Source organism: Salmo salar, chromosome 26, assembly GCF_965601325.2.
Source record: "Salmo salar chromosome 26, fSalSal1, whole genome shotgun sequence".
Taxonomy (NCBI): Eukaryota; Metazoa; Chordata; class Actinopteri; order Salmoniformes; family Salmonidae; genus Salmo; species Salmo salar.
In genome coordinates this window covers 27,327,628-27,338,693 of record NC_138316.1, presented here as the reverse complement: position 1 = coordinate 27,338,693, position 11,066 = coordinate 27,327,628, and positions in this window count along the sequence as shown.

Sequence of the window (11,066 nt, the reverse complement as noted above, 5' to 3'; positions counted from 1 at the left end):
GGAGCGATCTCTCATCCAGAATAATTTTTCTAATTCCACATGCGTCTTTCTCTCATCCTCTCCTCCCTACATTAGTGCATTCATTTAATTTGATTTAGGAACTACATATGTGGGGGAAGAGGTCAATTTTCTATGTAAAGAGCAGAACCAATTTAGAGGAAATCGTTTGACTGATTGTTTCTTATTCTCCTCTCACCCTCTCTTTCACCAAGGACAAGCTGTAGCGTAACACATTTACTGTTTGCTGAAATTAACTTTCCCGTTTAAATTCACCCCATAAATTGTTGATATAGGCCCACTCTTTAATCAATGTCCAGAAGATTATTGTTTTGACTTTTTACTAATGTTCATCTGCATGTCATATGCACTATTGGCATACTGATGTTATATGAAGTCCAATAAAGTCTTAAAAACATAATATATTTTTAATCATAATCGGGAAAAATACAAGCCTGTATTTATAAAATATTTCTGTAATTCTAAATCAAAGCTGAATTAACACGATAACTCTTCAGTTGCTCAGTCCCTAAAGGTGCCACTGTTTTCCTAATTAGATTTTATTGCTTTAAATTCCATCTTCCTAAAACAGAGAAGCTGTTGTCACTGAAGGAACAACAGTAGGGGACATCTTTAATATGTTTACACAACACAAGCTACTTTATTATTTTCAGATTCAATGAGAAAAATATGATATAATTACACATTTAAATGACTAGTAGACACATTTGATTGCTCATTAAGTAAATCATCAACTGTTGACATTTCCTTGAAAAAATAATTTCGGAGATGCAATGCAATATTACCATATTTGTCTGTATGAGGGAAAATGTTGTGCTTCATCATTTTTTTTGTGCTGCAGTGCTAGGATTGTTCTGGAATCTGGACAGTTTGCAAGGAGAGTGACTTGCATAGTTGAGCTCTGTCTCTGAAGAGGGTAAGGGTTAACCACACTGACAGGGCAAACCAGTCACCCCAGTGGTCAGCCTAAAGTGCCAATGGTCAGTCAGTGTCAGTGGTGATGTTATGTAATGCTGTGTTCAGTTGTCTTCTGTCCAGCCTCTCTGTACCTTTTCCTCTAGTGGATTTGTTGGCCACCAGTCAATTGCAACAGATGGATTTATTCACCACAAACAAATCTGTCCTTCAGACTCCCCTCCCACTTGCCTAACGCACTGAATGAAACTGCTTCTCTAGTCTCCTTTTGTTACATTCCCACTAGAATCAAATAAATGTATAAAATACATAAAGAAGCATTATTAAAGAACCGCAGAGAAAAGCAATGGTATAAACTGCAGTCTAGTTCATTATAATGACCACAGAGCCCATGCCTACTCATGTTCCCATGGAATGGAGCTCCTCTCTTGGTTTACTTTGGTTTTTGGTTTTATTTGGTGTTTGTCTATCTGCGTATATTGAAACCAGTATAAATGTGTTTTTAATTTCAGGCTGGGGCCACATACACAGCAGTATTTTTAGCTTACTGTCATATCTTCTGGGTGAAACAGTCCAGTCCTAAAATGTACTGACTGCAGTAAGAGATAATACTTTGACAATATCCCAGCTAGACCCTCTGTTTCTTTAGTAATGGTCTTCTGACTGTTGTAAGGAATGTATGTCTTCCCTGGTCCTCTAGTCAATGGTTCCACATCACCAGAAAAAGAACACTGACGAACCCTCTCTGGATCAAGTGAGGAAATACATCATATTATTGAGATGGACCTCTTTCCACAGTCACTTTAGACAGCTATTTCACTAATCTATTTGATGTATACTTGTTTCTGCCATTTATACACAGCTGTAGCAACAGCTCCATCCAGAACTGTCATAGGATGAAAAACAGCAGTTGAGATGTGTGAAGCAAGCAGGGCCTGGGGGCTGGTCCCCCCTTTGTCTTCTATTGGTTGCAGTAACACATAGCAGTCTGTTTATCTATTTGTATTGTGTCAGTGTCACTTTAGAAACCCTGGAAGATAGTTTTCTCATGCCTCCATTACAGCAGTAAACGTCTGACAGATCCGACACAATATCAGAGGTGATTTATCACATCTGGACGTTAAAAATAAATAATGGAAATATGCTTTTCTCACATATTAAGAGTTCCTTATGTAAAATAATGGGGAATTATTTGTAGGCGTTGGCATTTTTTTTTTTACCTGGACAAACTTTGGACAAATGTTTTTCTTTTGGTTTCAGATAAATGTGTATTTTATAAGACTGTCTGTCTGTACTGTACAGAAGCAGTAAGAATGTCTCAACCTCTCAAACTGAGCTGACTGACAGCAGAAAGAATTTGTTCTTTATTGGGCCTCATTGTTACATTTATGCATGACCTGAGGTTGAGGTACCATACATGCTTTATTTCTCATGCGTCCTTTACAGCAGGGTTTTCCAAACTCAGTCCTGGGGCCCCCCCTTGGGTGCACGTTTTGGTTTTTGTCCTAGCACTACACAGCTGATTCAAATAATCAACTCATCATCAAGCTATGATTATTTGAATGAGTTGTGTAATGCTAGGCCAAAAAACAAAACGTGCACCCAGGGGGGCCCCAGGACTGAGTTTGGGAAACCCTGCTTTACAGCACTGGGACAAGGCAAGGACTTGTAAAAGAACAGGGGCATCAACTCCAGTTGTTTCATTAAATTCAAACAGCAAAACCTCTGATTCCTTATTGTGTTGATTTTCTGCTTCTAATAATGTCCAGAGGGTTGATCCTGCTGCCAGTGGAACTGATTTCTTTAGTACGATTTACCGATTTTGTCACATCTGCTCCTGCAACGCCCTCTACTGCTCATCCTGTGTCTCCTTGACTTGCCGCCACTCCCCTAGTACTCTCTCCCCTCCCTCTCTGTGTGTGTGTGTGATTGTGTGAGCGGAGACAGGTGTGCTGAGTCAGAGCAGATCCCCACCAGCTGCAACCTGTTCCATAATCAAGACCTCTACAAATACTCAGACCTGCCACTTCTAAATTGCCAGATCATAATCTCTGCACAGCCAGTCTACGCTTCTAGCCGTTTGTTACTATTCAGAGCCTGTTATGCCTGGATTCCTTGCCTGACACTGTTTTCCTCTCCGCTACAGTTCTGACCGCTCTGACTCTGGTCCCTGTCTCCAGTCCCACGTCTCCTCATCCTGCTACTCTGTCCTGGATTCCCCACTCTACTACTCCCTTGGATTTCCCTCCGGACCTGCATACCCTGTGTCAACCCCTCTCGCTCCAGCCTCAGCGTCAGCCTCCGCACCTGGTTTCCAGAAACCCACCCGAGCTTCCCCTGACCTGCACTCCATCTTCCCCTTGTGTTTCAATAAATATCTTGGTTACTTCATCCCAGTCTTCTCATCTGAGTCTGCTCTTGGGTTGCCCGGTTCCACTCCGCGTAACAGATTTACAGACTTTTCCTCCCTCGTCCTGCTGTTTTTCAGCCCCATGACTCCCAGCTGTGTCTCCAGGCCTTAGCTCCTAACAGTGATTTATTGACATGTCTCCTCTGCACGTATATGGAGCTTGATAGGGGTCCTAAGTTAATTTCCATGCAGCCAAAAATCTGTTCATGTGATGAAATGCATGTTATTCTTGGTGTACTAGAAGAGGGATGATACTAAGTCACTCTGCTGTTACGGTTTTGGGTACACTGTGATCTGGATGTGGTTATCTTCCAGAAACATCCAGGCTATCATAAAAAAGAGAGGGTCTAATGGTTCACTTAGACTACCCACACCATACCACCCTTTTGGTACGACTGGGGCTCCCCACCAGCTCTCGCTCTGTGTGTTTGTGCTTGCTTGCGCGCCATGTACCTCCATGTTCCTCTGATTTATTAGATGTTGGAAGCTTTCAACTTTTGAGGAGGCTGGAGAGGACAGTTCCCCTGCTCCCACAGGTGCAGCCAGCAGCCAGCCCAGAGACAGAATAGAACAGAGCCAAGCTTCCCAGCAGGTGGTGGAAGAGCTTTGACACAATTAAGACCTCATCTGGAACCCAAGCACCCTGCCTGGCCATCTGCTGATGTGGATCATGGTCGATCCTACATTCAGGCCCAGGCAGCAGGATGTAGAGAATGCACATACTGTAACAGACTGGAAGTGGTTAAGAGCAGGGAGTAGACTACACATCAAATGGAATGTGATTAAAACAAGCCACTCAGAGAAGAGTAGGGAGACTTGAGAGGGAGACTGGGAGAGGGACTGGTGCTGAACCTACAGTACAGTAGCAGCGTGGCCTGGCTGACTGCCTGGCCGGTTGGCTGGTTGGTGCTGAGGTCTCACTTTGTGTGTGTGCAGTGATCAGTGGGGTTTAATCGAGCAGTGAGGCGGCTATGTCTGGAATGCCTCTCGACACGGCCGTGACCCCCCAGGGACGGACCAGGAGATTACTGTTCTCTGCTTCTCCTCTGGTTCCTACCTCAGACTGGGAGAGCGAGAGAGAGCCTCAGAATTGGAGATGGACCAGCCACTGACTTCACACACTTACAGTAACTCACTGGTTACTATAGAGAGCGGCTGTGGAGCACTAAACCAGGAGTATGGGGATGGAGTATACTACGTTCTTATGTCCACACTAGCAAACCACTTAGAATGTATTGGGCATTCCTTCTAAGTAGTGTGGTAGTGTGGATATTGGGATGTGCAGTATGATGGGACACATTGCTCAGACACTGTAGATAAGACAGAAAACAATAGCAAGCAATTGAAACCAGATCTTAAAAATTCTCTCCCCAGAGTTTAAAGAGCGAAGTGAGAGCAGAACATAGGCAGGGAGGCAATACTGAACCCCCCCCTTCACTTAAAACTACTTCTGGCCTATTGATGTTCCACTGAAGAAGAGAGCCGAATGGAAAAATACAGACAAATGTCCCTAGTGGAGCTTAAGTTTTTAATTAAGTACCTCTGAAAAGATAATGTGAACCTCTTGCCAATGAATCAGTGTGATGTGCTGTACCTACCGCAGCTGAGCTGGGGCAAACATTCCCGTTCCCATAGTCACAGGGATGCTGGTGGGGGCGGAGCCGGACTTGAAGTAGTGGAACACTCACTATGACAGAGAAGGAGAGAATTCACATCATGTCATTTGCATTAAAGGAAATAGTTCAGCATCCTAACTCAGTTAGGAGGTAACATAGTCCCAGAGGGAATGGAAGTGTGTGTTAGTGTGTGTGTGGTGCAATTTCTCCTGAGACAGGCAGTTTAGCGGCTGGCCTGAAGCCAAGTCCTGCTCCGTTTTAATTCAATGGAGAGGAGCAGGGAGCGTCCTTCTCCCCAGAATCATAGCCATAAAATCTCTGCCCCTCCCCCACCCCTCTTTCTCTTGCTGCAACAGGAAGGACATATACAGATAATCAACCACTCTAGCTCTGTGATCGATGTTGACATTATCAAATGACCTTAATCAAACAAGCCCTGCAGCTACTTTTCCCTCTGCGATACTAGCTCAGAGGATCAGATATACCCTCTGTGCTCCTAACGTTGTTGAACCAGAGAAATATGTGGTCAGTAAAGTTAATTTCTTTATGTAGCTACTAAGGGCCCCAGTGGCCTACAGGTCATGTGTTGAAGGTCTGAAAGGGGCATGGAGGCCTTGACTTAGTTATGTGCTCAGTGATATAAATGAATACCAAACAAATTGGACCGTAGGCTACAAATAAACCCTACAGTCTTTAACAGCAGATTTATTATATAGGACTAGGAGGCAATCTTGAAATGGGTGAGAAGCGGTTGTTTTAAACTGTAAATGTACTGGTAAGCAGAAGCAGATGGTGACAGTGGGAAAAAAACCATCAGAGAGGAGGCCTAAAATCCCTCTGTGTAAATGTTTGGTTTTATTATTTCATTCTTGTAAAATACCCATTTGGAATTTCAGTAGGTCTTGATTGTGGAAGCAGTGGCAGTGTATAAGAAACCTATATCACAATGTGGGTTGTCGTTAGTTCAAAACTATCTGGCTAATAGTCCTGCACTTTAAGCATTATACCACGTTAGCATGGGACCAAATTACTTGGGATTCCACAATATGGTTTTCTCAATGACTGTGGGTTCTGTGTGTGTGGTTGAGTTGTAGGGGGTGCTGAAGCATTAAAGTCTCAGCAGTGAGAATTATTGCTGTAGAAGGACATTACCTAAGACATGACAGGTTCGTCTTTCTCCACCCCAGTGTATGACTGATCACAGTCCAGTGATAAGTGAAGCCGCCATTAACAATGTATACACTGTATTTCTGATCAATTTGATGTTATTTTAATGGACAAAAAAATAGCTTTTCTTTGTAAAACAAGGACATTTCTAAGTGACCCCAAACTTTTGAACGGTAGTGTACATCTCCATAGCCTTGGTCTCCGGACCTGACAGTGAATATAGCCTTCCCTGGGTGGTGTAGTGTCCTGGAGAAGGTCGATCCCGCAGTCATAGGGTTGATGTGGAGGAAGCGAAGTGGCCCGGGCCTTGCTGAAAACCTCCCAGAGGTCCTGGTACTCTGCAGGAATGGCGGAGAGGTCCGAGGCTTCTTCCGAGCCGACAGGAAGACGTCCCGGGCAGGCTGCGCCGACTTCAGGCAATGGGTGTAGCAGAACGGGCTGAAGTCCATGAAAGCACCAGCAGTCCAGTTGATAAGGGGATTGTGTTGCTGGACCCAAGAAAACCCCAATAAAGCGGGACCCTGAGGAGACTTGATGAGCATGAACTACATTGACTCACTGTGGTTCCCTGACACTCGCAGGTTGATAGTAGTATTGTGGGTGACTCTGCCTATTTAGCGCCCATCCAGCGCACTAACGTCCATGGGAATGGAAAGGGGCTGAGTGGGGATGCCCAACTCTGACACCAGGGTAGCGTCCTTGAAACTCTCATCGGCCCCAGAGTCAATGAGAACCCGGAGAGATTTCGACTGATCGCCCAACAGCAGGATGGCATGGAGAGGGGTGTGAGTAAGGGGAATAGAAAAATTCTCCATATGGCCAACAGAGTACTCGTACCTACTGATGAGCCTGGTCTTTTCATGGACAGATAGACACGTAATGACCAGTAGTCCCGCAATACAGACAACTCTTGGTGTTAAATCTGCGTAAATGTTCGGCTGGAGACAGCCTAGCTCTGCCGAGTTGTATCGGCTCCGGAAGAGGCGAGTCGGCAGACCTCAGAGACTCTCGGGGGAATTCGGGTAACCTCGGATTCTATCAGGAACGTAGACGCCGGGGACTTCCTGGATTCCTCGGAGGCAAGGTGGGAGCCTTGGGTGATCGAGTGGGACCGGAATCAGACCTCCTCTCCCTCCTACGTTCCCGTAGCCGCCCATCGATCCGGATGGTCAAGGCGATGAGCGAGTCGAAATCCGTAGGCAGCTCCCGGGCTGCAAGCTCGTATTTAACCTAATCCGATAATCCATGAAGGAACGTGTCGAACTGGGATTCCGGGTTCCAGACACTCTCGGCAGCCAACTTGCGGAAATCAACCGCATAGTCCTCCACACTGCGGGAGTCTTGACGAAGCTGGAGTAACTTCCGGGAAGCCTCTCTCCTGGACAACGGAGAATCCAAACCTTTTTTCTCTTCAGCCACAAACTCCTCCAGACTGAAGCACACGGCAGATTGTTGTTCCCACACCGCTGTAGACAGGCTAGAGCCCTTCCGGACATCAGCGTTGTGAGATACGCCATCTTCGAACGGTCCGAGGGGAAGGACGAGGGCTGCAGCTCAAAAATGAGGGAACACTGGGAGAGAAACGCCTGACAGGTTCCTGACTCTCCAGCGAAGCATTTCAGAGTAGGTGTGGGGTTCTCGGGAAGCCGGGGTGGCCTGGAGAGACGTGCTGCTAACAGCAGAGTTACTGAGGGGCTGGGAGGTTACTGTCATGGCCAGCTGCCTAACAGATAATCCTCAAAATTGCACGGTCATGGCGTTCCGCCAATGTCTGGAATCCTTCCATAAGACCTCAAAGTAACTCCTCGTGCCTCTCAATGGTGGCTACACTGGGAGGAGACGACGTTGCGGAGCTGGTCCGAGTCTGCTCGGTCAGTCATGGCCAGTTCGTACTGTCAGAATTCAGGGTAAAATCCAGATGCAGACAGTTCGAATCACAGATGTTTATTTACAAAACAGGGGACATACAGGCTCAGGGCAGGCAGAGGTCAGTAATCCAGGGCAGTGTCAGACAGGTACAGAACGGCAGGCAGGCAGGCAGGCTCAGGGTCAAGGCAGGCAGAGTGGTCAAAACCGGAAAAACTACAAAAACAGGGGCTAGAGAGAAACAGGAGTACGGTGAAACACACTGGTAGGCTTGACGAGACAAGACGAACTGGCAACAGACAAACAGAAAACACAGGTATAAATGCACAGGTGATAATGGGGAAATGGGCGACACCTGGAGGGGGTGGAGACAAGCAAAAGACAGGTGAAAAAGATCAGGGTGTGACAGTTTCAGGTGTTTGAAAAACACAACATTCTTCAACTTCCGTATGAAATCACCCCCAGCCATCCTCGGGTACTTTGTGCCCCCTCAGATTCTTGGGGGTGTATGACGCCCCTGAGAGACACTGTCCTGACTTCCAGGGAGCCCCAATTGATTGTATTACTGACTTTCAGTCAGATTTTATAAGAACATGGTATAAGTCATGGCAAAATGTGTGGGGGGGGGTCCAAACCAAATCTTGCTTAGGGTCCCCAAAAGGCTAGGGCTGGCCCTGACTAGCTCATGTGGGTGGCCAAATGTATGCATGTCACACTCTTTACAAACACTTTCCTTTAAAGTGGATGCAGCATAAATGTAATTAACAGTTTAATTCAACTGTTCCCACACCTCGTGTACCTGTTCATCACCGGTCTTCACTCCCCTTCCTGTTATGTCACAAGAATGATCTGGGTCAATTAGTTACTTTTCACACAGGGGTAATTGGCTCAGGGAAAGATGCAGATTGAAGAGCAGATTGAAAACCCTTAACCAATTTATTTGTGGTTCTTTCATTGAGGAAAATGGAGAGGGAGGAGAGCAAACTGTAGATAGAGAGACTAAGGAACTTCTTGTGGTGGAAGAAGAGAGAGAGAAGGGAAAGGGGGGATGAGGAGGAGGAGTGAGATGGGAGGAGAAGGAGGAGGACAATGGGTGGCAGATGAGAGAGACTAAGTTATTGGGGAGGAGGAGAGGAAAGAAGAAGAGGAGAGAAAGGGAAGTAGAAGAGAGGGAGGAGGAGTGGCACTGGGCCATTTGTCAGAGCTAGTAAACAGGAAGCGGTGGATGGAATGCTCAGTGTTGAGGGTTGTGGCTTAAGAGTTGGCAGACACCCTTATTGACAGTGTTACTCAGGACAATCCAGGACACCAAGAAACGACCTTCCAGGATTTTAAGTCATTCCTGTTAAAATTCCTCCTTTAACAGTTCTCAAAAGCCTCATTCTCAACTCATATAATTCTCCTCCTCAAAGACAAAACACGTATTTAATTTGACAGAGAGTAACACCTAACTGTACGTGGATGTGGATAATAGCGTCTGCTAAATGTTTAAAGTTGTCACGCCCTGACCTTAGAGATCCTTTAATGTCTCTATTTTGGTTGGTCAGGGCGTGAGTTGGGGTGGGCATTCTATGTCCTTTTTTCTATGTTTGGTATTTCTTTGTTTTGGCCGGGTATGGCTCTCAATCAGGGACAGCTGTATATTGTTGTTGCTGATTGGGAGCCATACTTAGGCAGCCTGTTTTCCTTTGGGTTTTGTGGGTGGTTATATTTCTGTTTAGTCTTTTGCACCTGACGGAACTGTTGGTCGTTTTGTTATTTTGTCTAAAGTGTTCTCAGTAAATACATTTCATGATGAGCACGAACCACGCTGCATCTTGGTCCCCTCTTTCAGACGGCCGTTACAAAAATGTAAATGGAGTATGAGTCAAACTGGTTCTTTTCATACCTCAACCAACCTTCTACTGGTAGACTGTAGGTGAGGTCTGGAGCCTGGTGTTCTCAGGTCTCAGAGTCTGAAGTCTGTCAGTGAGGATGGAAGTCACTTCACATACCTGCAAAACAGCAGATTTCTCCACGATGAAATAAAACAGTTGAACGGAAAAATATATATTCAGCACAGAAAAAAGGCTGGAAAGCCCAATTACTGGAGCAACAACAAGAGAGATAGCTACAATTGAATCACATATGTCTCATGTGTTTTTGTTTAAGCCTGCCCAGCTCTTTGTTTACATGGAGAGGCACTCTGAACTGGGTTGGTCTTTGACGGATTGTGTTGCTTCAGCTATGCTTACTTGTATTTCTGTTCTTCAAAGGGCTTAGTTATACTAAGATGTTTAATCCTTGAGTCTTTCCTGAAGAGAAGAACACGCCTAAAGGGAGAAATCATGTTTTATGAAAATGATTTACTATGTTTATCATGCTGCAGCATGGCTGTCGTGACAGTGTGATGGGGTTGTTGTGATGTTTACATGTTTGCTTGGCGTGTTTCTCCATCCTGACAGACAGGCCTGTGGTTCCACACTCCAAGTGGTCAGGTCTCCTGTCTCCTCCCATCGACATGGCTTTGATCTGCAGCCGCCCAGGCCGAGCTCTCTGACCAGACCGCTCTGTGAAGTCAGCTCACTGCGCAACCCGAGCAGGGTGGACGAGAGTGCGGGTCCGGGCATGAGGGGGTGTGCCCGTGCTGTAGCATTTATTAATCATCATAATTGTTTGTCCAAGCTCTCATAAAGGAAAAGGGCTGGTAGAAGTCTGCACAGATCTCCTCATACTCCAACTTAGTCACGACTGACTGTTGTTCTACAAGGTCCTAGACCTACAGTAGTGAGCTCCAGATGTGAGAACATGCTCGCGAGCGAGAGACATACACGCACGCACGCACGCACGCACGCACGCACGCACGCACGCACGCACGCACGCACGCACGCACGCACGCACGCACGCACGCACGCACGCACGCACGCACGCACGCACACACACACACACACACACACACACACACACACACACACACACACACACACACACACACACACACACACACACGACTTAGCAAATCAAAAGCAGGACTTGGCCCCAAAAAAACAGAAAATCAGATTGTATTTGTTTCCACATGACACAAAGTAGGACGT